The following is a 24,105-nucleotide window of genomic DNA, read 5'->3' on the forward strand; positions in this document are numbered from 1 at the left end:
ATCAGGTCGCCTGGAAGTGGAATTACAGGTGGTTGTGAGCAACCCCACATGGGTGTTGTGAGCTGATGCTGTGTCCTCTGAGAGAGATGTATGAGCTCTTAGCCCCTGAGCCGTCTCTTCAGGCCCTGCATTTAATATCTCTCACAGTTCACGCTCCTCACTTCCTGGGCTCCGAATGACTTTCTAATGCCGTCATCTCGTTTTAAAAATTTCATATCCACTGGTGCTGCTCTGCGGGGCTGAGGTAAGGAGAAGGAAGCCTCCGGGTACGATTGGCACCACTTTCCCTTAAAGCAAAGACTCGTGTCACCTGACTCAGCGTCTTCTCTGGAGACGGACCCACACAAACCATTTTTGGTTTTTGCCTCTTTCGAGCACATTGGTGAGCCTGGTGCTTGGCCATTTCACTTCCCCACTAATTACCAAGCAATCTAGAGAAACTAATTACCGAACAATCTCGAATCATAAAAGCAGTACGGACACCGAAGGCCTCGGTCAGCCGTCCCATGCGTAAAACCCAGGCAGTGAATTAAATGTAACGTGATGGTACAGGTTGTACCTTAATGAAAACAAAGGCTGGCGTATGCCATTTGTGCTCACCCAATAAAGTGTTAGCAACGGAGCTCATAAAGCTGCCAGCAGGATTTAACCACAGCACCGAGCACTGCTCTGTGGGCTGAACGCTGAGCGTGAGGTCTAGTCACCTTATCACAGATGCCCAGGGGGTTATTTAAAACACATGCAGGGAAGCCATTTGGGGTTGGCACCAAAATGTCTTGTGGCAGGGAGCACGAGAGAGAGACAGAGAGACAGACAGAAAGACAAACAGAGGCAGAGAGATAGACAGAGACAGACAGTGAGATGGAGACAGAGACAGGGGGAAATCCAGGGAGACTAAAGCCAGATGTGGAGAAATTAAGCTGGCCTGACTGGAGGTGTGACGCTGGACGTCTGAACTGACGGTAAGTGGAAAGACCAGCATGGGCTTTCTCTGTGGCAGCTGATAGACATGAACAATTGAACAGTTCGTACCCTCTCTGTTGTCCCTGTCACAAGATTTGTAGGTCATTCTCAGCCAGCCACTGGGGCTAAAGGGCACAGGTCATGACCTGCTGATTTACCAAAGTATGATCAACTCACACAAATTACAGGCATAAGAGAGTCCTGACAACTCCAATATGATGCGCCGTGAGCGCAATTACTTGTGACATGTGAAACCAGCGTGAGACCGTAATTCTGTCACTGCGTGACAGGGTATCATTAGCCGGGGCAGGCAGTGGCTTGAACCAGGAGCAGCTGGAGGATAGGAGGGGAGAGCAAGGGCTCTGTGGGAGAAGGCCTGCAAAAGGCAGCTCCCCTGTGGAATGTGGAGCCTCGACTCAGAGGACCAAGTGTCTCTATGGCCATCTGGCCTAGTAGAGAGTAAGGCAGGGGGCGATCACATACTGGCCAGGGCTGAGTACAGCTAAGGTTCTTCCTTTGAAATAAGCTATGGCGTTCTGCGTGAGACACACAGGGACACTGTTTCTGGGGTCGGGGCCGTTTTCTGCTGCTGAGTACAGACCTTGACTCCATCCAATCCCCTTACCAACAGATCCCAGGAAGCCTTGGACTGGCTACTCCGTGGTACAAGAAGAGTCAGATTGCAGGTGAACTCTGGGTTTCTGCTGTCCCTGGAGGACTGGCCCACAGTCCCTCAGAGGATCGTGTATGGATTCGACACAAGCGAAACAGATCTACATCTCCCCTCAGGTCATGCCCTGGAGTTTCTGCCTGCTGGATGGAACAGCACTACTTAGGGAAGGTCTTCCTCAGGGTAAGCACAGAAGCCGCCTGACAGGCTGGGTACCAGCCAGCCTCTTTTCAAAGCAGGAAGCTGGAATGTTCTCCAGAGCTCACCCACGGTTTCCTTAGCTCAGTGGCTTAAACTGCAGCACACGGCCTACTTAGCTTGTGCCATGGTGTGTGTTCAGACAGCTAGTAAATGCTCTCTGGGCACCTGTGGAGCGTTACTTGAGCCCTGAGGATCTGCATGAGAAATGCTCTCACCTACCCTGTGAGGACACACGGTCGAGGTAGGTAGATGACGTGAACCCAAGCACTTAACATACAGCGCCGTATCAGGGGCATGCAGATGGAGGCAGGACTAAGCCCATGTCTGTTGGGTTTCTGCTCAGATGCCCTAGGTTGAAGGGGTCCTGCTGACCACAGCATCTGTATTAGTTCCTTATGTGACTAAATACCTGACAGAAACGAGGGAAGGTTGATAGCTTCAACCTATCATAGTGGGATAAGCAAGAGAGAGCTGGTGGGCAGGGGAGGGGGGCTGGCCCACCTGGAAACAGGCCAATAGATGGTGGGGGCGATGACCTTCCAAGGCTCGCTCCCTGGACCCTGCTTCTTTCTCCAGGCCTCACCTCCCAAAGGTTCCAGAGTTCATCGAAACATGAACTTCTTCATCAGAGAAACATCTCTGTGCAGTGGAGCAGTGGTCAGTACAGAGACTCACGATTGGTCAAAATGCAGACCATGCCGTGGCCAGCCTAGAGTGGATGGCTACATTGCCCTTCCTCTACTCAAGGCTCAGGGAGCACCTCAGAAGAGGGGCTAAAGAGATTTTAAGCACCAGGCTGGAGAGAGGACGGGTGTGAAACCCTGTCTTGTGGACACAGTAGCTGTGGATGCACAAGACCTGGACAAGAACAAACCAGTCAACATCCCAGCATGGATGGGGAAGAGAGGAGCCCTCGTTCCTGACAGGTGACAGCTACTAAGGGAAGGAGAGTCAGTTTTCTCTAGGAATGTGGTCCCTGGTAGGTTGACTGTGCTCCAGTCAATAACCCCACGTTCCTACACGCATGGACATAAATATTACTCAATGGGTGATCAGAAAGAAAGAGACCATGGAATTGGGGTATGTGAGGAAGGAATCTGCTTGGAGTTGGAGGGGAAGTTGGTGGTGAATGTGTTCAAAGTACATCGAGTGTGCATACAAAACTCTCAAAGAATAAACATAGATTAAACAGAAAGGAAGCAAAGAAGCAAAGATGAGCTCATGGGGCGAACGTCGGTGAATCAGACCACAGCATCACCTCGAATAGAACTCTTAGCTGTCAGTCCCCACTTGCCTGCATGGGCTGTCTTCGTGGAATTTCTTGAAAGCAACCAAAAACAATGAACTCACACATGGGTGGTGTGGGGTTGTTCTGCTGTAACTCCTCACTACTTGATCGTATAGCATTCATTCTTGCTCATTTAGCATCTATCCCCCATCTTCTAGCATAAGCCACGGGAGGTGAGACGCTGTCTTGCTTTCCTCAGTATCCTGATTGCCTTGAGCAATTCTGGGCAGGAAATGCTCAAAATAGGAACAAGCCAAATACCCCCAATGTCAAGTCCTATTTCAAATATTCTTGCTTTCAACTACATTAGCCGGTTTAATCCCCCCAACAACCCAATGATGTAAGTTTGTCAGGTTCCTATTGCCGCGTAACAAATCACCCCCCAAAGTAATAGTTTCAAATTACACTCCTATCATTTCTTGAAATTCTGTGGCTTGGCTGGGGTTCAACTGGGTAGGGTTTTCTTGCTTGGGGTTTTCCTTGAGGCTGCGTCTAATGGAAGAGTTTTGTCAGAGTTCGAACCCTCGTGATGAGCCTCCGGTCATTCATCACTCTAAGCTGGGCTTCCTTAAATAGTTGGGGGCTGGGCTCAAGAAAGACAAACCTAAAGCCCCAGCCATGGGCTTGGAAATTGGAGAATGATGTTAGCCCTCAGCCTGATTCTACTGGCATAAGCAAGTCCTGGAAGCAGCTCAGGTCTGCGGAGCAGGAATGAGCCCCTTTCTTGATGTAGGGAATGGTACCGTGTGTGGAAAGGTGGAGGGGTTGCTGGAAGCTGTGCTTGGAGACTCTACATTACAACATGACTAACCTTTGCCTTGCTTTACAGCAGAGGAGACAGACACTGGAGGGTTACGGATGTCTACAGGAGGAAGAGGATGTCAGTCCTCAGGAGTGTAACTCTCAACATTCAGTGTTCGTTGCTTCCTGGAGCCTCTTAATAGACCCCAAGTCTCTGGTGGGGGACTGATCTCCCCCAGGGTCTCTCTTATACATTTTATTTTCTCAGCACACAATCCAGCTATGGTCTAGGGAGATATAGGATACCTGAGGCTTGGAATTTCATCCACATTCCATGCTCCCGTTTTATGTGACCTCGAGCAAGCATCTTAGCCTCATCTGTGAAATGAGCAGGAATGGTACCGGCTCATACAGGATTCAGGGGAGATATAAACAAGGCTGTATGCGTAAGGTGCCCAGCATGAGGTAACTCACCCCATTCCTAAAGCCCAGAGTAAGTCTCCAGACAGACCCCAAGTGATCCTCCATAGACTAGTTTCACAATTGTGTGTAAAGTGTGAGTTTTTTTCATAACTCCACCAGTGAGTATCTTCTCCTTGTATTTCAGGCATAGCTGAAAGGATTATAATCAGCTCAAGATAGACATAATGGCTGGGACAATTGTAGGGTCCCAGAGGGTGACATCGGACTGCATATCCCATATCAAGGTTTGCCCAGGGGGATACAGTGATCATCCTGTCTATGGATGGAGAGATGGTCCTGTTCAGGAAGAAGGAGGACTTGCAGCAAATCCCCCAGAAGATACCCCATCATTGGTAGCTCAAGATTTACCAAAATCTCCAGGGAAGGAAGGACCCATATGGCTGTGACTCAGGCTGGGGTGGCGACTGCTGCACGGGTGTGAGGGGCTTTCTACCATCATCCCTTTGTACAGCACTGGGCATGTTTATTTGTGGGTCCTGGGTGGGTCCTTGCCTACAGAAGCACTCAAAGCAAGCAGGTAGCCACCAACCAACCCCCCAGCTTTCTAACTTAACACCCAGACACCCTCACTTCCTTTTGCGGTTGGTGGGTTAACAAGCATTCACCCAGCAAACCAAAATTTGTGAAAAGGATGACGTCTCTCTTGTTTGTTTGCAAATGTTTCCATTGTATTTTTTAAGATGAGACAGTGTTCCTTTTGGGGAGAAGACAGTCTACTTTGGGTTTAAACCAAACCAAATAATATTTAAGGAAACGTTAAATAAATTATTTATCACGCTGGTCAACGGGTTGGGGAATATAGCTTAGATAAACACATTTTTAAGGTCAGCCACTCTAAGGGCTGGGCTTTTAAAAAAAACAACCTGTGAGAAACTTTAATAAATCTTAAATAAAAAACACGAATCATTTGTTTCCATTACGGAACCATCCGCTGCTGCTAAATAATGGCCTCCCAGGAGGTGAGTTTAGCCAGGAGGCCCCCACACCCAGGCCGGGAAACAGGGCGTGCTAGGAAAACCGGTCAGATAGCAAACACCATTGGCCTTGCCTGGCTCTCCGTGAAAGCCATCTAGGCATTGGGTTGCATTTAAATTAGAAAAATGGACAGAGCTGGCTGACTTGGGTTATAAAATTGTCAAATGAAGATAAATTTGTTTCTATTCAGTGGGAGACTTCACAGTCAAATTAGGATGGATGTAAGTACAAATAATAAAATAATAATGTGTTTTGGTTCCTTCAAAATAAACAGGATTGCCAGATTCATCAAGAGCGTTTAATTGACCACATGGTCCAAAGGCATCTTGGGGTTGTGTCCCTTGTTAAATGGTAGTTTCTCCGGCAGAGGGTGGGGCTGAGGTTAGAGGAACTGGAAATGAAAGAGTCCAAATTAAGGGAAAGTAAAGAAATGGAACAGCCCAGGCAAGCCAGCAAAGAAAGGCAGGTCTCAGGAGGAGCTGGGAGGGGTGTGTGTGTGTGTCTGTGTGTGTCTGTGTGTGTCTGTGTGTGTCTGTGTGTATGTGAGTGTGTGTGTGCCCTGTGTGTGTCTGTGTATGTGTGTGTGCACCTGTGTGTGTGACTTTGTGTGTGGTGTGTGAGTGTGTGTGGTGTGTGAGTGTATGTGAGTGTGTGTGTGCCTGTGTGTGACTGTGTGTGTGCCTGTGTGTGTCTGTGTGTGTGACTGTGTATGTATGTGACTGTGTGTGAGTGTGTGTGTGTGAGTGTGTGTGCCTGTGTGTGTGACTGTGTGTGTGTGCCTGTGTATGTGACTCTGTGTGTGTGTGTGTGTGTGTGTGTGTGTGTTCCTGTGCCTGTGTATGCAGGTGCACGTGCACTTGTGTGCACTGGGTGTGGAGGCAGAGGGACTTATTTCAAGGTGTCATTCTACCCGCTCAGTTTTGCTTTTGGCTTACATTTCCTTTTTTGTTGTTGCTGTTGTTGTTGTTGTTGTTGTTATTGAGGTGGACGGACTCTCTCACTGGCCTGGAACTCAACAAGTAGGCCAAACTGGAAGGCCAGAAAAGCTAATGACCCACCTCTCCTTGCCCACTCGGAGACTGTGTGTGCTACTATCTTACCTAGGGTTTCATTGCTGTGAAGAGACACCATGACCAAGGCAGCTCTTCTAAAGGACATTTAATTGGGGCTGGCTTACAGGTTCAGAGGTTCAGTCCATTATCATCAAGATGGGAACATGGCAGCATCCAGGCAGACGTGGTGCAGGAGGAGCTGAGAATTCTACATCGTGTTCTGGAGGCAAACAGGAGAAGACTGACTCCCATGTAGCTAGGAGGAGGGTCTCATAGCCCACCCCATCGTGACACACTTTCTCCAACAAGGCCATACCTCCTAAGAGTGCCACTCTCTGGGCCAAGCACATACAAACCACCACAGCCACCATGCATTGCTTTTTCTACCTGGGTTTTAGAAACGAACTCTGTCTTCCTCCCAGAAAAGTAAGCGTTTTCCTGAGCCATCTTCTTAGTCCTGGAGACCATATCCATGAAACGTGTTCCCTCCCTGGATGTGACTTGACTCTCCCCTGCGTGGGGAAAGGAGAACTAGAACTGGGCGTTGAGACCCTAGGTTCTAAGTCAGCCTCTCCCAAGGGTTGAAGTAGAGGCAGAATTTCCTGGCTTCAGTAAAGAAGATGTCTCCTCTTCACTGAAGTGCTTTGTTTCCATAAAGAGCATCAGAGCTTTAGAGTTGAGGAGAGAATCTGGATGACCACATCTGGGGCCTGAGGTTTCACTGAACTTGAAATGAAAATAATCTTTGCAAAATATTTTCAAAAATATTTAATAAACACAGGCTGAAGGCTGCCGCCTAGCTAGACACATTTTTTTTTTTAAATTAAGGTTTGAATTCAGATTAGTAACCTGTTAGCGACCGGCCAAGCCACACAGAGCCAGAGCCCAGCTCTGCCCTTGTCTTCTGCTAAAACAATGTGGGCTTCTGTTGTCTTCTCCCTATTCCCGTCTCCATCCACAGAGTGGGAACGAGGGCCCATCATCGGGCAGTCGTGAACGCCAGGTCAGCTGAGTGGAGGAGACATTGTGATACACCCCAGAGACATGCAAGTGTCCTTCCTTCCTTCCTTCCCTACTCCTGTGAGGCAGATACTTCACCAAGACGAAACCTTCCTCCTGCTCTTGAATTAGTGCCTTGGGCATTGGTGAATGTGAAGCAGAGGGGAAAAATTGAAAATCGCTTGTCCAAAGATGTCTTTCTCTTGCTGGCCTCACTCACTAATTCTAGAGAGGAAGTGTTTACTGGAGGATAAGGTACCACACTGAGGAAGAGAGTCCGGCTGCTCCTGCATGCACCCCGCAGGTCACCTAGAGCAAAAGAAAGGAGATTACAAGCCGTCATCACAGACTCACCTATAAAACAAGGCAGAACGAGAGGCCAGCAGCAGAGGTAACTGAACCAGCTCACAGCAGAAAACCCCACAACCACCCCAAAAGTTCGTGACCTAAACAAAGGAAGGTGTGTTATATTCGAGGGGTTTGTTATAGACCAGAGCTCACCCATGAAAGTGATACCCATGAACTATCATGGTTATTCATTGGACGAACCTGTCGTTCAATAGAATTTCTACCTGACTTTTGTTCAAAGTGATCTCTTTCTGTAGAGAAAGCCAGTCTTACAGGGCTTATATTTTGTAGTCACTCAGTTTAAGGTAAATTGCAACAAAACAAAACAAAAATAACCGGAGGGGGGGAGGGAACAAGGTTTGAGACAACAACAATTTTTTTTCCTGAAAGTATTTTAAACATTTTCCATGCATTTTAAAAGTTGGGCATCGGCATGCTCGAAGTCAGAGTATTGTGTGACGTGAACCCCAGACACAAGCTCACTGATGCTCAATATTGAGACTGGTTCAAACAAGAATCTACCCAGAAATGATCAGTCCCCTTGACCCGGGGGACAGCAACAGACAGAGAAGGAGTGAAAAGGGAAGACTCTGGGAAGGCCACTGTCCTGGGACCTGTCCACATTCTCCAGTGGGAGTGACAGGTTTTATGAAGGGAGGCAAAGGGATCAAAGCTGGATACAGAATTATTAGATATTATTTGCCAACCAAACTCCTTCATGTGCATTTCCCAGTGTGAATGATGGCTTGTGTCACCTGGACAGCACTCTTTCTTTCCTCCCTCGGAGCATTCATTTCCTCTCCATTCCAGTTCCCTTCTAAAGACATAACTCTTCACCAAGGGCAAGTGTACAGCTCTGCCACGCTCTGACGTTAAGATGTTTTGGTAAGTTGTGCAAACAAGCTTTCTGCTTAAAGAATACAAGGGACTCACTTACTTTAGGGGTACTTACTATCCATTATTAAGTGTCTGAGGTATCAGGGACATGGCAAGGACCCAAGGGACAAGATAGTGTTTCTTGGAGCTTTGGTGTAGTGTGAGGAAGATTCTTAACCAGGATCCATAATATATTGTGAGATGTGCTGTGGGAGGGGCACCGACACAAGGCATGGATGGAAGGTGTGGGACAAGGACCTAACTCGGACTTTGTTGAAAGGCCAGGAGACTCATCACAGAGGAAAGGGAACTTAGGATGAAAGATGAAGCACAAAGGTCAGGTTATGTGAAGAGGTGGGAGAAAGAGTAAGACAGGCCCAGCCTGAGACATACTTTGGGAGTGCATGTTCATGGAGCTGAGAGTCTAGACGAGTTCCAGGCTCTCAGTGGAACTTCAGTGCCACTGAATAGAGTTACCATGGCTGGACCACAGGGCTGGTATATACTCAGACCCGTTATTTCCAAGATGAGTGCCTGAGAGAAACAACTTCGTCAGAGGAATGATTTCTTTTGACTCATCGTCCCCAAGGTTTGCTGGACTGTTGGAAAAGTCCATGGCCTCAGGGGCATGTGGCAGAGACTGCCAGCCTCATGGTGGCCACAACGCAGAGAGGGTGACTTAGGAGGGAACCAAGGATATGTGTTAGCCACATGCATGAAGCCACAAAAACATATGTACACACAAACTAAATAATGAAATAAAGTAAAAGTGGACTATGGTCCAGGATTTGAAGAAATGTGCCTGCCATAGGATTGGGCAATAATAACAGAGAGCTGCTCCAAGGATCCCACCTCCCACACCAGAAAAGTTACTTTGCGAAGCTATCTTCACCTCCCAATAACACTATCAAATGGTCTCACCCCTGAACCTAATGAAGACTGCGCTCTCGAGACACAATACTCAAAGCCCCACCTCCAAATGATCCTTCAGAGCTCATTGTGCCAGCCTTTCTACAGACACTTAATGTCCAAACCATATCACATGACTTCCTTCCTAGTTCTACCACAGAGCTGGGGTTGACCTCAGGTTTGGTTGGTGGTTTTGAAGGCCAGAGAAAATTTAAGTGGGGTGTGCCCCCTGGCAGCTGGTTTTCTGATTAGGGATCAATTCAAAGTGAATATTCATATCCGGAGGAAAGTCAAACTCTGTAACACCCTGCTCCTGTCTCCAACCAGTTGAAACATGAGTAGATGGAGGGGCTGGCAAGATAGTTCAGCAGATAAAGGCACCCACTGGCAAGTCTGAGGATCTGAGTTCAACCCCAGGATCCCTCGGCGGACAGACAAAAGCAAACACCTGCTAGTTGTCCTCTGACCTCCACACAAGTGTGGCATATGCAGGAAGCCGCACAAATACATGTGCACACAAACTAGATAATGAAATCAAGTAAAAGTGGATTATGGCCCAGAATTTGAAGAAATGTGCCTGCCGTAGGGTTAGACAATGATAATTTTAATTTACAATTCCTTATAAACTCAAACGCCGTTGACCAAGAGTGCAGGTTTGGCATATGGACTGCGAAAGAGAAAATCCATTAGTCGCTTCGTGGTGCCTAGCAAATGATCTTAAACCTCGTCGCTCTGAAACAGATGACATTCATTATCTCAGGGCTTTCGTGCTTCTGGAATGTGGATGCAGCTCATCGACGTGTCTGCACAATTATGGCCGATGGTGACGTTGGAGTCCTGTAATCAGCAAGAACAATGCTGGCAGCTGGAGGTCCGAGCCTGGGAGGGCTCACACAGTGTTGGACGCCACAGTTCTTTGCTGACCATTCGCTTGTAGCAGCTCATGTGGAACTACCCTTAGGGCACCTGGCATCTTCAAATGACTCTCCCCTGGCACTGCTCTCGCCAGCTCTGTCTCCAATCTCAGGGAGCTGCCCAGAGCTCAGCCCACATTCTTTCTGTTTCTGTAGGAACATCAGCTCTGTGTCTGGGGAAGGGATGGGCAGCCCCAGAGGGACCTGACAGCTGCTCAGTGCGTTCTTCTCTCTTCACGAAGCCAAACGGGCTTCGTTTTTTTCTGGCTGAGAGAGCTTTCCCCCCAGGTCTGCTTTTGCACTTAAAGTATTTAGGGTCTGATTGTTTATTTTTTCCTACTTCCTGCTTCGAACCCGGCTCTGGCACAGCTGCAGCCAGGGAGATGGGCTGGACTGGAGGAGCAAGAGGAGACTTCAGGGTTTGGAAAGAGTTGCAACGTGTTTAGAGCCACTGATGGGGAACAACTGTTCCTTTCTATCCAGGACATTCAACCTTTGCCAGGGGAATGGGATAGAAATTCCATAACCTCGGAGGATAACGTGAGATAAAATGAGGAGAGCCTGCAATTAACAACCAAACGAAGTCTGAAGAAGTTCCAGGGGAAAACCGGTTTTGGCATCTGGTAGATTTCAGGCTTCAGGATTAAGCTCTCTAAGTCGGGAGAGTGATTATTTGGTTTTCTACATCGTACCTCTAGGAGCGATCATTTCCAGGGGAAGGGGGCTCATAACACTGCACACAATATTAGCATCGCAGGCCGCTTGCCCAACCTGATTTCATTTTATTTGTGCGTTATTGGCTTGAAAACTCCCCTGAGTCCCTGATCCATGCCGTGTTGGCACGTGTCCCCGAAAGCGACTAAAATGCTGAGCAAGCGTAATGCTCTCATGACTTTTCTCGACTTGGGAGCGGCCCAGAAAATTCTAGTTTGCTGCAGAGAGAGTGATAAAAGCTCCAGCCCTGTTCCCAAAGAGATCACAGCCCAGGGGGGCCTTTAAGGGCTAGAGCTGAGCAACAGTTAGACAACAGCCTCCACAGTGGGGTGTGCATGTGTGTGTGTGTATGTGTACATACATGTGTGCATATACGTGTATGTGCATGCGTGTGTACATACATGTGTGCGTGCATGTGTGAATGCATGTGTTTGCAGGAGTCTTGTGTACATATGTGTGCATACATGTATGTGTGCATGTGTGCATGCATGTGCTTGCAGAGATCTACTTATAATCACACAGCAGCCTGAGCAGTTAACAGGGCCCCTCTAAACAGTTCGGGGGCTCTCCATTTGCATGCTCTTTTTCAACTGTACTTACTGGTGTGACTCTTTTTTTTATTCCCAGCTCTAATTTCCAATGAATGATCTTGCGTGCCACTCTCACACTGGCAGAAACAGAGGGAAACTGAGGCACAAACTGCGGCACTTGCTCAAAGCCATAGAACTGTGTGACAGAAATAACAACAAACACTCTTAACTCTGTGACCTTCTTGTCTATGTTTGGTTCTAGTTCCCTCTTACTCTGAATATTCTCTGTGAGAAGAAGAGCCATCCATGCATCCATGGACTCTCCCAGAAAGGATCCCAGGGGATAGAAAATGTCCAAATCTGTGGGCCTCATCAAGGCTGAAATATCCAAAGAGGCCTTCTCCCTGACTCTACTCCAGCCAGAAGACTTCAGGGTCACCTTCCTGCGGGTATCACTGTTTCCATGGGCAAAGGCTCCCCGCTGGCTTCTTCAGTCCTCTGTCCAGACCTAACCCACAGCCCATGCTCTACCATGGGACACACTGGTTTCTGACACAATACCTGACCAACTCAGGACTTCCAGAACCAGAGGAGGACCAAGGGACGGGAAAGACGGGCCATGAAGCGAGAACATGGACACAGCCTCATGCAGGAGAAAAGGCGGTGAATCCTGGTGTTCTGCTCGCTTTCTCCCGTTTACACAGTTCAGGACCCCAGCCAGAGTGGAGCCACCCACAGGTGAGGTGGGTCTTCCTACTTCAATTAGCCGAATGCAGATAATCCCTCACAGGCGTGCGCAGGGGTCAACCTAATCTGGATAATCCCTCACGGTGAGCCAAAGGGCTGCCTCCTGGTTGACCGTAGATCCCGTCAAGTTGATAGTGTTAGCCATCACACTACAACTCTTTGGGTGTCTATAATGGGGACTTTATTTTCTATCAGCTACATTTAGGAACTTTGGCAAGGACATAAAGTCTTGGTACAGAATGCTTATCATGTTATTTGGGTTCCCAAAACCGCATGAATGTATGTATATGCTGAAGAATCTGTATGTAAGATGCTGAAGGTCCCTGCCCCTGATTGGTCCTAATTGGCAAATAAAGTTGCTGGCAGCCAATGGCTGGGCAGGGAGACGGAGGATTGGGAGGGCAAGGGAGGAGACTCTCCATGACAGGAAAGGAATAAGATACAGGCCCGAGAGCTGCAGAAGAGGGAGCACACCCATCACATAAGAGCTGGGGAAGAGCAGCCCCAGGGAACCCCCGATTGGGTCTAGGGTAACAAAGATGGAATGCATGTTTAGGAGTATGGGAGGGGAGTCATTAACAACTTGGACATTTGGGAGCGGCCCAATCATTGAGCTATTTAAGGCATCTTTAAATACAAAGCTGAGAGTATACGTGCCTTTCATTCGGGAATCCAGACCCTTGGGGCGGGGAGTGAGGAACCCATCCCACTGCCAGGGCGAACTCAAGCAGCATTAATTGCCTACAACAACAGTTAGTTCTGTTGGTGTGAAGAGACACTATGACGAAGGAAATTTATACAGGAAAGCATTTAGTTGGGAGCTTGCTTACCGTCTCAGGGGGTGAGTCCAAGACCATTGCGGCAGGGAGCGTGGCAGAAGGAGGAAGTGGTGCTGGAGCAGAAGCTACGAGCTCACACCTGGTCCACAAGCAGGAGGCAGAAAGGGGAGAGGAGGGAGGGAGAGGGAGGAGGAGGGGGAGGGGAAGGGGGACAGGGAGGGGGAGAGGGAGGGGAGGGAGGGAGAGAGAGGGGGAGAGGGAGGGGGAGGAAGAGAAAGACAGGGCCTGATATGGCTGTTTTGAAACCTCGAAGTCTATGCCCAGTGACATGCCTACCTCTGATCCTTCCTAAACAGTTCTACCAATCGGGAACTAAACATGAAAACGCCTGTGAGGTTGAGGGACTGATTCTTTCTGATCAGGGTTTCACATAATGGCAGGACAAGTTGGCCAATAACTGCTTTCTCTGTGTCTATCAGTCTCTCTCTCTCTCTCTCTCTCTCTCTCTCTCTCTCTCTCTCTCCTTTGAACCCAAACTGCCCAAGCATCTGTTATCTACTATGTCCCTGATTCCCATTCCCCTTTCCTGGGTCTCTGGGGGCAAGAAAGCAAACAGCTGTGCCTGTCTCGGTGCGTTTTCTTGGCTTCTCTGAGGAAGAGGCAACACTGTGTCCCTCAGAGGATCACAGATGCTCTCTGATTAGCCTTAGGAAGAGAGAAGTCAGTGGTGGCTTCCTAGACGGGGAGACACCTGACTGAAGTTACGGAGATGGAAACCAACAAGCATAGAGCACTCTGTGAGAACAGAAAAAGCACAGGCGGGACGACGGTCGATACACAAAGCTTTGGGTAGAGTTAAGAGCTTAGGAAGCAGGGATTAGAGCAGCAGTCTGTCTGGCAGAGAGTCAGACACTGACATTTGTTCCCGTCCCTCCTGTGTTGTCAACTGAAATGTGCCCACATGTTTGAACACCTAATCCTAAAATACTGGTGCTGTTTTGAGAGTTTGGGAGGAGGGTCTCTTGAGGGGTGTAGCTCAACCCAGCTTTCGTCCTGTCCTCTTGCCAAGGAGTGGAGAGTGAAAACCCTGAGATCCTCCCGTCACAGACCAGTCATCCCCACCACAAAGGACTGAAATCCCCAGAACCGTGAGCCAAAAGTAAAGCCTCTGGTTTGTTTCTGTCTGGTACACAGTCATAGGGATGGGAATATAACTGATTGGCTCTGTAAGACTGTCCTGGGTGAGCCTTTCTCCTTGGCCAGATTCTGAGAAACAACTTGAACAGCCATGGATGACCACATTCGGAATAGACTAGCTCTTTTCAATTCCACGATAATGAGGCATTAAAGTTACTTCTGCACTTGGTCACCCATGACCTTAATGTGTTCTCTTTTCCTTTTCACCAAATCCCGCCAACACTACTAGTAATTACGAGCCCCACAACATGCACATCATGATCTAAAACCCCCTTACTGCCCTTGGAACACCATTCTAGACCTCTGACTGACCTTCTAGCCCGAGTGAATCACCTATCCCATAATTGGGCTCACAATCTCGCTACCGCAATCTGCTGGAGCTCGCTGGCAATTTCATTCATGTCTGACAGTGTCTCTGGGAGCCAGTCAGTCTCCTAAAGTTGGCATGGACGTCATGACTTCGCAATCTCAGCTCACTCCTGCTTCCCGTTCCTTCTGCACACCCTCTACCTGCCACATGTCCCCATGTTTGCCACTTCACACCTCCACGATTTTAAGCATGGTGTTCATCTCCCCAGGATGCCTGCTTTCAGTCTTTGGGAAACTCTTTCTTATCTTTACAGACTCTGTGTAAGTGTCACGTTGGGCACAGTGCCTGGCATGCAATAATTACTCGTGGTTGAACTGGATCTCAGCCAAACCCTTTTGCCTGTCCCCTGTCTCCTATTATCTCTTTCTCTGGGTCCCCAGAGTTCTTTGTATGCAGATACTTCTCCTACAGAATTTCTTATATTGTGTTATAATCTTTGATTCTCTCATTATTACACAGCAGGTTTCTTGAATCCATGGACCTAGTAGGTAGGTAGGTAGGTGTGTGTGTGAGTGTGTGTGTGTGTGTGTGTGTGTGTGTGTGTGTGTGTGTGTGTACGCATGTCTGTGTGCTATTCTTCCTCTATTCCTCCTTCCCAAAAGCATTTTCTTCTAGGAGTATTCAAAGTATTCTGCAAGTGATTTCTCTTACCGTGCAGCACAGACAAGCAGTGGCTATGGGACCAGAGTTTGGCCAAGTGTACCCTTGTCTCTGCATTTTAGCCAGTTGGTAAGCAAGAAAGGTGTGGCCAGTGCTCCTTTACAACATTGGTACCCAGGGAAATCATCGACAGATGCTTGTCACAGAGACCCCACGGCTATTTTTTGTTTGTCCTTTACTGAGTCCTGCAGATTTCCATTCTACTCTTGCTTCAGATCCTCCCAGTAGGTTTCCCCCTTCTGTTGTTTGAGTTCATCCCTGTGGGTTTCCCGTTCTTCCTTGTAACCCTTAGTGGTGTGCTGGGGTGAGGGAGAAGTTGGGAACTGCTCTCTGAGACTCTGCGTCTATGTGTTTTCTGTTCATGCAACAAAAGGAATTGCCTTTCTTTCTCTACAGGAACCAGAAAGCTGACGCTGTGAAGAGACAGCATGGCCAAACGAACTTGCAGAAGAGAGTTTATTTGGGCTTATGGTTCCAGAGGGTTAGAGTCCATAGGAGCAGAGATGATGTCACAGCATTCAGCAGCAGACAGTGCAGCTGAAACACAACGCAGAGAGCTCACTTTCTTAACTCACAAAGCAGGAAGAGCAAACTGGAAATGGCTTGATCCTTTACAGTCTCAAAGCTGCACCCAGTGCTACACCCCTTCCAACAAGGCCACATCTGTAAACCTCCTGAGACAGCACCACCAACCAGGGACTGAGTGTGCAAATGTCTGAGAGCATTGTGTGGGGGGGGGCATTTTTCACTCAAAGCATTACATCACATCAAATCAAATCTGGGAAATGAGGGAGGTAGTCATAAAGACAGAGCCTTTGGAAGAATCTAGAAAGCATTGCAACTATTTGGTTTGGAGAGAGAAGTAAAATCAAGACACATGCCACTCTCTGTGTGTTCTTTTGCTGTAGTCTCCCACCCAGTCTCGGCTTTCACGAAGCACAACAACACCACTGGCTCCCTACATCAACACTTACTACATCCCAGACCTAACTGCGAGCTATTGGACTCCCTTAGTGCAATTCATACAGAGGAAGCCAGGAGCTCTAGGAAAATAACACCTTTTATGAGTGATCCTTAAGCCATAGCTAGAAGTTAAGTATCTCCCCACCCCCTCATTCCTTGATACCTGCTACTCTGGCTCTCAGAGCTCTCCATAGCAAGGGTGCCCCAGTAGAAATGTTCATCTGACTTTTCTCCTGTCCCTGTCTCCTAGCCAATGTGTTTTGGACAACCTCCCTAATAAAAATCAGTGGTCTCTTGAGGGAACTGCTCAAGCAGCCCATCATGGCTCTCCTCCAGCATTGAACCTCTCTGTAGCTCTAATTCTCCATAGCTCATTGGCAACTTCACTCTCTCATGTTATTCATGTCCCCCAGACAGAGATCTGCTAAACCTGTCGTTTCAAATCATGCTCTGTTCAGACATGGCTAGCATGCCTGCAGGTAGCCAGCTGCCTTAGTTCAGATAACTGCCCCAGTCCAGTCATTGCTGGCCAAGAGGAAAGAGTTATGTCAGTTCCCAGGTCTACGAGTAGAGAAGTACCAGGGACTCAGCTGGCACTGCTAACCTTTCAAACAACTGTCCTGTCAGTAGATCTATGCGATAGCCAACAGGCAGGGGTGTTTAGCAAGCATCCAGTTACTATTTTCAAATAATAATTTTGTAGGTTCAGATCAGAAGGCATAGGGATGAAATCTCCACTGAAATACACACGTGGATTCCCAAATTAACAGGAGCTGTATTTGCTAAGGGCAGTCTTCCCCCATTTGTTTTGCCCAGTCATAGCATTTGGAAAGTAACTTAGTAATTTTTCACAACCTCGACAGCACTCCCTCTCTTCCTCTGTTTCAGTTTTCCCCCTCACATAGAGCTAATTAATAAAGCAACATTTATTGAATATGGCAAGTCAGTCAAATGGTGGTGCACCAGTCATATGGAGGTGTGATAATTAACAAGATTATCCCACTTCTGGGAGATGCGAGCAATGACTGTTCCTTGCACATATACCTTGTGTTGGGCACAATGCAAAATATTTAATGTGAGCATTTAGCCCCTTGGGAGACCATCCTCCATGAGGGAGGATCTCTCACTATCTCTTGACATATTAGAGAGCTGGTCTAAAGTTGGGTATTTATTCCCCAGCTGTCAGTAACATAGCTGACATCTGAATTCTCTCTCTCCGGAAACCATTAGGTGCTCTTGAACTCACCATGAGTAGTGGCTCACGTAACCTCCACATTGCAAGAGGAATTGAATGTCTCCTACCCTGCCATTATACAGAGGCAGAAACTGAGACCCAGAGAGACCAATAATTGGGCTACACTGTTGTACTTACCCATCTGGTTTAGACAGAAAACTTGTCAACCAGTCATCTGATGGCTTCTCTGGATATGAGATAGTTAGAAAGTGTAAAGGGCAGACCTTTGGTTGTAGATGTGACATCTAGTACTTGGGTTGTCATCCTCACTCCTTGTACGTGTTTGTATCCATATAAGGCACAGTTATAAGGACAAACTTGCTTTATCATCAAGCTAGGTGCATGTTGGAAATCCTGAGGTCTGACCCTCCTCCTAAGCAAAGAAATAACTTCGTGTTAGGTGTTGCCCCAAATTGCCCACTAAACCCCATTGCCTATCCCAACCTCTGTCTTACTCTCTAATGTTTCCAGCTATGTCTTCCCCTTCTGGTATGTTGTGGCACTGTGTGGCATTTCCAGGTAGTAAAAAGTAGTCACATAGGAAGAAGAGCTTAAGGCGAGGAAACCTGATGGATTTGCTAGCTCAGCGATCCTGAGGGGACAGGGTATACATGTGTACAAGCTCAGAAAGACAGGACGGAAGATCACAGATCTAACTGTTGTCATATGGGCAGACCCAGAGTCAGCCACACAGAGATATGTCATAGTCCGGATTCATCTGCTTGGAAAGGAAGGAAACAAACCCAAACTAGCTCAAGCCAAAAATGAAAAACTTCTTACATGACATGACAGGTTAAGATCTCATCTACGCTGAAGAAAAGAGCGTAACTTAGCTGAGCCCCTGAACCAGAAAACCAGAAGACATCACGATGGCCGTTCGTTCAGACTTCTCCTGGCCAGGCTGACATGACTCTTATGTTTCCTTGTTTCTAAGCTTCTGCGGAACATGTGTCCACTACCAGCCAAATTCAGCGGGAGGTGACTTCTCCATAGCATCCTGTACTGTTCTTCTTGAAAGACCAGCAACAATCAGAACCTTGATTCTGAATTCCCAGGAGAAACCTTGGTTGATGTGCCTTGGGTTTTCTATATGTTATCTTTATGTTGAATTAACTGATATCTGATGTCTGCACTATCACTGTGACCACAGATGGATCTGCTCCTGTTGTCAGAAGAAGGTGGCATGGCTTGAGAAACACTACGTAAAACTCTGACACCCTGGGAATGGTACAGATTTACAGTTGTGTCTCAAGACCTGTTGCCTTGGGTAGGCACAGAATCACTTGACTTTTAGCTGAGAATTTGGCCTCTCTAAATGGAGACTACATCCCTATGCCTCCTGGCAGCCAGCTATAGCCAGTAAGGAGTCATCTCCAGCCATGAATCTAAGTGTAAGTGTTGTTATATATTATTCCAGGAAGGGCTTGTTGGGAGGAGGGGCTGTACTGCCCTCCTCATTCTTCTGAAAGCAGACAACAGTGAAACAGCCATCTTGAACCATGCAATGGAAGTCATGCACAGGGAATAGCAGAGCGAAAACCAAGGAGAGAGTCTGAGATCCTGCTGGCTGTGGGCCTGACCTGTTCATGATGACTTCCCCAGGACGAAGATAAATGTCTGTTGTGTGTACAATTTTGTTAGTTTTCTATCATTCTTGGCTAAAAGAGTTTTTTATATGAGAGGGCATAGAGAGAAACAAGACAAGTCATACCCCTCCATTTTATGGTTTGTATTTGCACACGTGTGCACACACTTATCTTCAGCTGTCAACCTGTGCACAAGTCTTCAGCATCTTTCCCATTACAGGCGGTTGACGGTTGTTGAGGGATTATTGGGAGAGAGGTAACCAGGAATTCTAGGAGGTTTTCCTGCTAATGGACACAGACCCTTTCCTGCTAATGACAGGAGAGCTTCTTGGGAGAGTTGAAACCCTTTGTTCTTTGTTCTCAAGGAGACACATTGCTATTTCTGTCCTCTATAGAAGCTTCTCAAATGCTGGGTAAAATATCACAACTAATTAGGCCAAACAGCAGTGAAATTCCCGGTGGAAGCGTATCGGTGATTTCATTATATCTCGTTGTCAGAGTATCTGCCTGACTTAAACTGGAGCAAAGGCAGCTGTGATAGCTCCTGCCCAAGAACTCTAACCATGGTCTTTATTGAGTGTCTCCCACTCTTAGCTGCTTCTGCTCTTGAGTCATTGTTTCGTGACTGAGAAGTCCTGCTGCTCTTCTGTGCTCCTAGAAGAACTCTGGAGCCTGCAGATGCCTTGTTGAGGAGACTCTAATGCCTTGGTGAAGCATCTGAGCAAATCGAAAGGTTCGAGTGCCCGCTGTGCTTAGTGTGTTTAATGGTGTTGAGGAAGCTTCTTGCAGACCCACCCCAGATCTAGTGAGTTAAACAAATCACCCAGACGCCCAGGACAGAGTGCTGGCATGAGAGCCACCTGGCCCTGGTTTCTCTCCATAAACCAAGTGAAACCGAATGGGGATCGAGAGGGTTCGGGCAACTGCTGAGCCTCGACCAACGGCTTTGTCAGCTGCTGCGGTGAAGTGTACAAGAGTTTTAAGGTGAACACCATGTTTCCACTAGAGAGAGACGTTGGTCAAACTTGCAGAAGGCAATAAAATCAGAGGCATCCAAGGCTTAGCTTGATTTGTGTTTCATTTCTGAACTCCCAGTTGCTGTGTGAAGAAAATCCTTGTGATGTCATCAACCAATAAAGCAGTAAGAGCTGAGTCCATACTAGGTCCTTACTGTTTCCTCGCTGGGTCCTCGAGGGGGTCCTCGCGGGGTCCTCACGGGGTCCTCGCCGGGTCCTCACTACGTCCTCAGCACTGAGGCAGATGTCATGAGTCGTATAAAAGCAGGAGATGTACTTCCTGCTTCCATGGGTCTTCTAATCCAGTCTCGGTAAGGGAATAATTTAGCAAGGATGTATAGATGTATGAGGTGTGTTTCTAAACAATGAGACTGATCTGGCAAGCCAGGTCACCAATTTTTTATGGTGAGGAACCAGACAAAACCTTCATGGCATCCAGAAGTACTCCTATTTAAAAACTAGTAACAGTCACTACCCTAATTGCAAATTCCTGAGAGAAACAAAACAAAACAAGACAAACAAAACCAATGCAACAAAGAGACCAGAGATGAGGAGAAAGGTCAAGAGCTCCTTGGTGATCTTAGAACTGGTACCAGGTTTTCTCAGGTCTATTATATGAAGAGAATATCGTGTGATACAGCATAAAAGTTTTAGCATAATAATATAGCACCTTCTATTGCTATATTATTATATCCCAGACCAGAGACTTTACAGACTTGGTGTCTATTTAGGTCACAATACAAACAGCAGCGAGGGCAACCATGTGAGACTAAGCAGATACACACTGCAGTGTGAGGCAAGGTGGATGCACACTAGAGTGTGAGGCTAGGCAGATACACACTGCAGTATGAGACTAGACAGACACCCGCTGCAGTGTGACACTAGACAGATGCACACCACAGTGTGAGGCGAGGAAGATGCACACCCATCGAGTCATGATTCACCCAACAGCTCTTCACTGAGAGTCCGCTCTGAGACAATCCCCGCCCACAGCTGCTAAGTGGGAAAGATGCGCACCTGCTCTTGCAGGGCTTACGAACCGAGCAGCACGCTTTAGTAACAGAGTCGTGAGGAGAATCGGAATTGTGAAGAGAAGTGTGTAAAAGTTGAAAACTGAGGAACCCAAGCAAATCCAGGGACCAAGTCAGGTTCCCAGGGGAAAGGAGACTGGGAAAAGGGGACGTGTGAGCAGGCTGCTAGGCCCCGGGTAGAGAAAGAGGAACAGGTGAGACGCCTCGAGGGAAGCCAAAGGGTAGAAGATGATGGGGGAGGGCCCAGAGTCAGGGGTCAAAAAAGGACAGAGTTAGAGCTAGGGATGAGGTATCAGGAAAGAAAACCCCAAACCACCTGAGCCCTGGCATCCTTGTTGTGGATGAGCTTGAGTCTTTCACTGGAGGTCTCTCTTCTGGAGGATTCTCTTGGGACTTTTGTGCTATCTCCTCTCAGTATAGACACGGACGTTAACTCACACTGATCATGTGAAAGCTACTTTGGCATGTGTCATACTTGCCCATAGAGAACATAAACTTTCCAGGAGACAGACACATGTTCTCCATTGGAAGTACTTAGGCTCTGGAAAACAGCAGACTCTGAGACAGGTTACCTGCCGGAAGCAGGACAAACATAGAAATGAGGCCCATTTCACTTTCCAGAGAGAGAGCTACGTTGAATATGTAAATTCTATAAAATAGAAATGTTAAGTGACATGTGCTTGTATTACATGGGTAATACAAATGTTTAGACATATCATTCCCCCTAGTCTTCCTTTCAACGGTTTAAGTCATGTGATCATCATATTCACCCTCTTCCGGTAGACATTTGTCATTTGTCTTCATCATTCCAGAAGCCGTTTTGAGTCATCTAACTCAAACGTTCTTCATCGTGTGCCATCTCACGTCTAAATTGTCACAGCACTTTGTTCCCATTGCAGGATACTGTCACTCAAAACTTTATTCAAAGTAAGTTCTACGGATTCTTTTCCCATTTGTCCCTTTAAAGGATATTTATTATCTCAAGGTCATGATTTATACTACACTTTTACAAAAGAAAGTGGACTTTAAAGATTTGCTTAAAATAATGCCCCAACATTTTCAAGGATGAAGGCATCACTTCAGAAGTAACAGCCAAGCCTGTATTAAGCAGTTTTTGCCTCTCCTTTTCTACCTGATACTATCAGGTAACCTCCTCCAACCTCCTACCCCATCTTGCCTTACCAATCCTCAGGCAGTGACATCACTTTAGGCTAACAAATGTCTTTCTCCAAGCACTTCCTTCAGTTCAAAAAAGAGGAATTGAGAAAGTGTCAGGAATGTGAAATATTTGTGGATTTCTATCTTGTGAAACAGCTTTTGGGTAAAAAGTTGGCCTTATAATCAGAAAGGTACAGTAAGTACTTGTCGAGTGGACATATTGGTTTACTCCACCCTTGGTCATGGCTCAAGGGACACAAGGTAACATGGGTATTTTTTCCAGAAGAAGTGTTATAATGTAACATGAACCCAAGGCAGGGGTGGTGGTAATTTTGTCTCTAGAGTACCTGTGGTCTTGTCTGGAGAAATTTTCATTGGCCACTGACAGGGGAAGGGTATCATTAGTAATGTCACTGATGGTAATATTGAGAACCCTGGCTTACTCAGAATCAAGGACAATTATCTTAAGCTAAGTGGAGGACGCTACAGCTCAGTGGGTGCTGTCTGTCTCCAGACACTCTATAAGACCCCTTCTAATAATGCAGTCTTAAAATCCTGTGTACTTTGCCCTGTTCTTGAGAGGACTCACACTACTGTCCACATTTCTTCCCTCCCTCATCCCAACTTCTAAGTTTCTGTATGAGGGAAGGGAGGGAGGGAGGGAGGGAGAGAGGGAGGGAGGGAGGGAGGGAGGGAGAATGAGAGTGTATCTAGTCTAGCCTTGTTTACCCAATGAAGTTGGATCTCAAAGAGTAATAGTGATTCCATGCCTATCCTACCTTCCACATTCAAGGCTGAGCTTAAGACTATGTGTGTAAGTGGTGTGTGTGTGTGTGTGTGTGTGTGTGTGTGTGTGTGTGTGTGTGTGTCAGAGACTCAGATAGAGCCACTGTCAAAATGAAGGGTTCTTAGGCAGCAAGAGCCTGAGACCTGGCACTCAGGTAAATGGGCTTTTCCTCACTGGAAGGGTAACCATGGATGGGTGGTTTATATCTGGGCCTCTGTTCTCTCATTTGTGAAATGGCAATGTTAACAGTCCTCACTGTCACAGAGCTCTCAGAAGGATTGCTTAACAGAATGTAAGTGAAGTAACAGGGAGAGCCTCTATCTGGTCAGTAGTCAGTAGCATTCACTACTGGAATCATAGTATTAAGCCTTTGGAAGCCATAAGTGCCTTAGGACCTGTACATTATTAAACATTTGAGCGGCTATACCGGAACTCTCCTATTGGTTGGGTTATTGCCTTCTATAACACTGTCCATTTCTTGATGTCTGTGATGTTAATTTTGATTGTCCGCTCGCTTAGGGGAGATTGGTAAAGGGTTATCTCTGGCTGTGTCTGCGGGGGAATTTCCAGAGAGGATTAGATTGTGAGGACCCTTGACCCTAATGGATGGATTAATTCAGCGATAGCTTCACTTGTGTACAGACTATCTGGAGATGATGGGACTGTGGAAGGTGAGGCTTGTGGGAGGAAGCGAATCACCCAGAACCACCCTCCGCCCCTGCTGTGGAGCCGCAGCGTTCCCTAGCTCCTTCCTGTTTTCCTGTTGCTCCTCTGCCCTGCTCTACCCCCTGCCTGCCATGACGTGCTCTGTTCGTGAAGCCTTCACTGCTGTCGTGGAGTGGAACCCAACCCTTGAATAGCAGAATCAATCCTCCGTTGTTTACCTCGTTTCTGTCAGACAACTGGTCAACGTA

At 47.3% G+C, this 24,105-nt stretch overlaps 2 long non-coding RNA genes across 2 annotated transcripts in view; one reads left to right on the forward strand and one right to left on the reverse strand.

Annotated features, from left to right (window-relative positions):
* Positions 1 to 673: 673 nt before the first annotated feature.
* LOC147997163 (uncharacterized) lies at positions 674 to 5,608 on the forward strand. The gene is made up of 6 exons (XR_015653727.1): positions 674 to 962; positions 1,595 to 1,649; positions 1,753 to 2,075; positions 2,411 to 2,760; positions 3,952 to 4,328; positions 4,471 to 5,608. It is a non-coding gene; the product is annotated as an uncharacterized LOC147997163 (long non-coding RNA).
* Positions 5,609 to 6,468: 860 nt separating this feature from the next.
* The window catches only part of LOC103691380 (uncharacterized), a 55,284-nt gene continuing 37,647 nt past the window's right edge, over positions 6,469 to 24,105 (reverse strand). Inside the window, exons 4-5 of the long non-coding RNA XR_015653738.1 lie at positions 6,761 to 7,681; positions 6,469 to 6,593 (exon numbers count right to left, since the gene is read on the reverse strand). This is a non-coding gene — a long non-coding RNA (uncharacterized LOC103691380). The remainder of the gene's footprint in view (positions 6,594 to 6,760; positions 7,682 to 24,105) is intronic.

This window comes from Rattus norvegicus, chromosome 1, assembly GCF_021556685.1.
Source record: "Rattus norvegicus strain SHRSP/BbbUtx chromosome 1, alternate assembly SHRSP_T2T, whole genome shotgun sequence".
Classification (NCBI taxonomy): domain Eukaryota; kingdom Metazoa; phylum Chordata; class Mammalia; order Rodentia; family Muridae; genus Rattus; species Rattus norvegicus.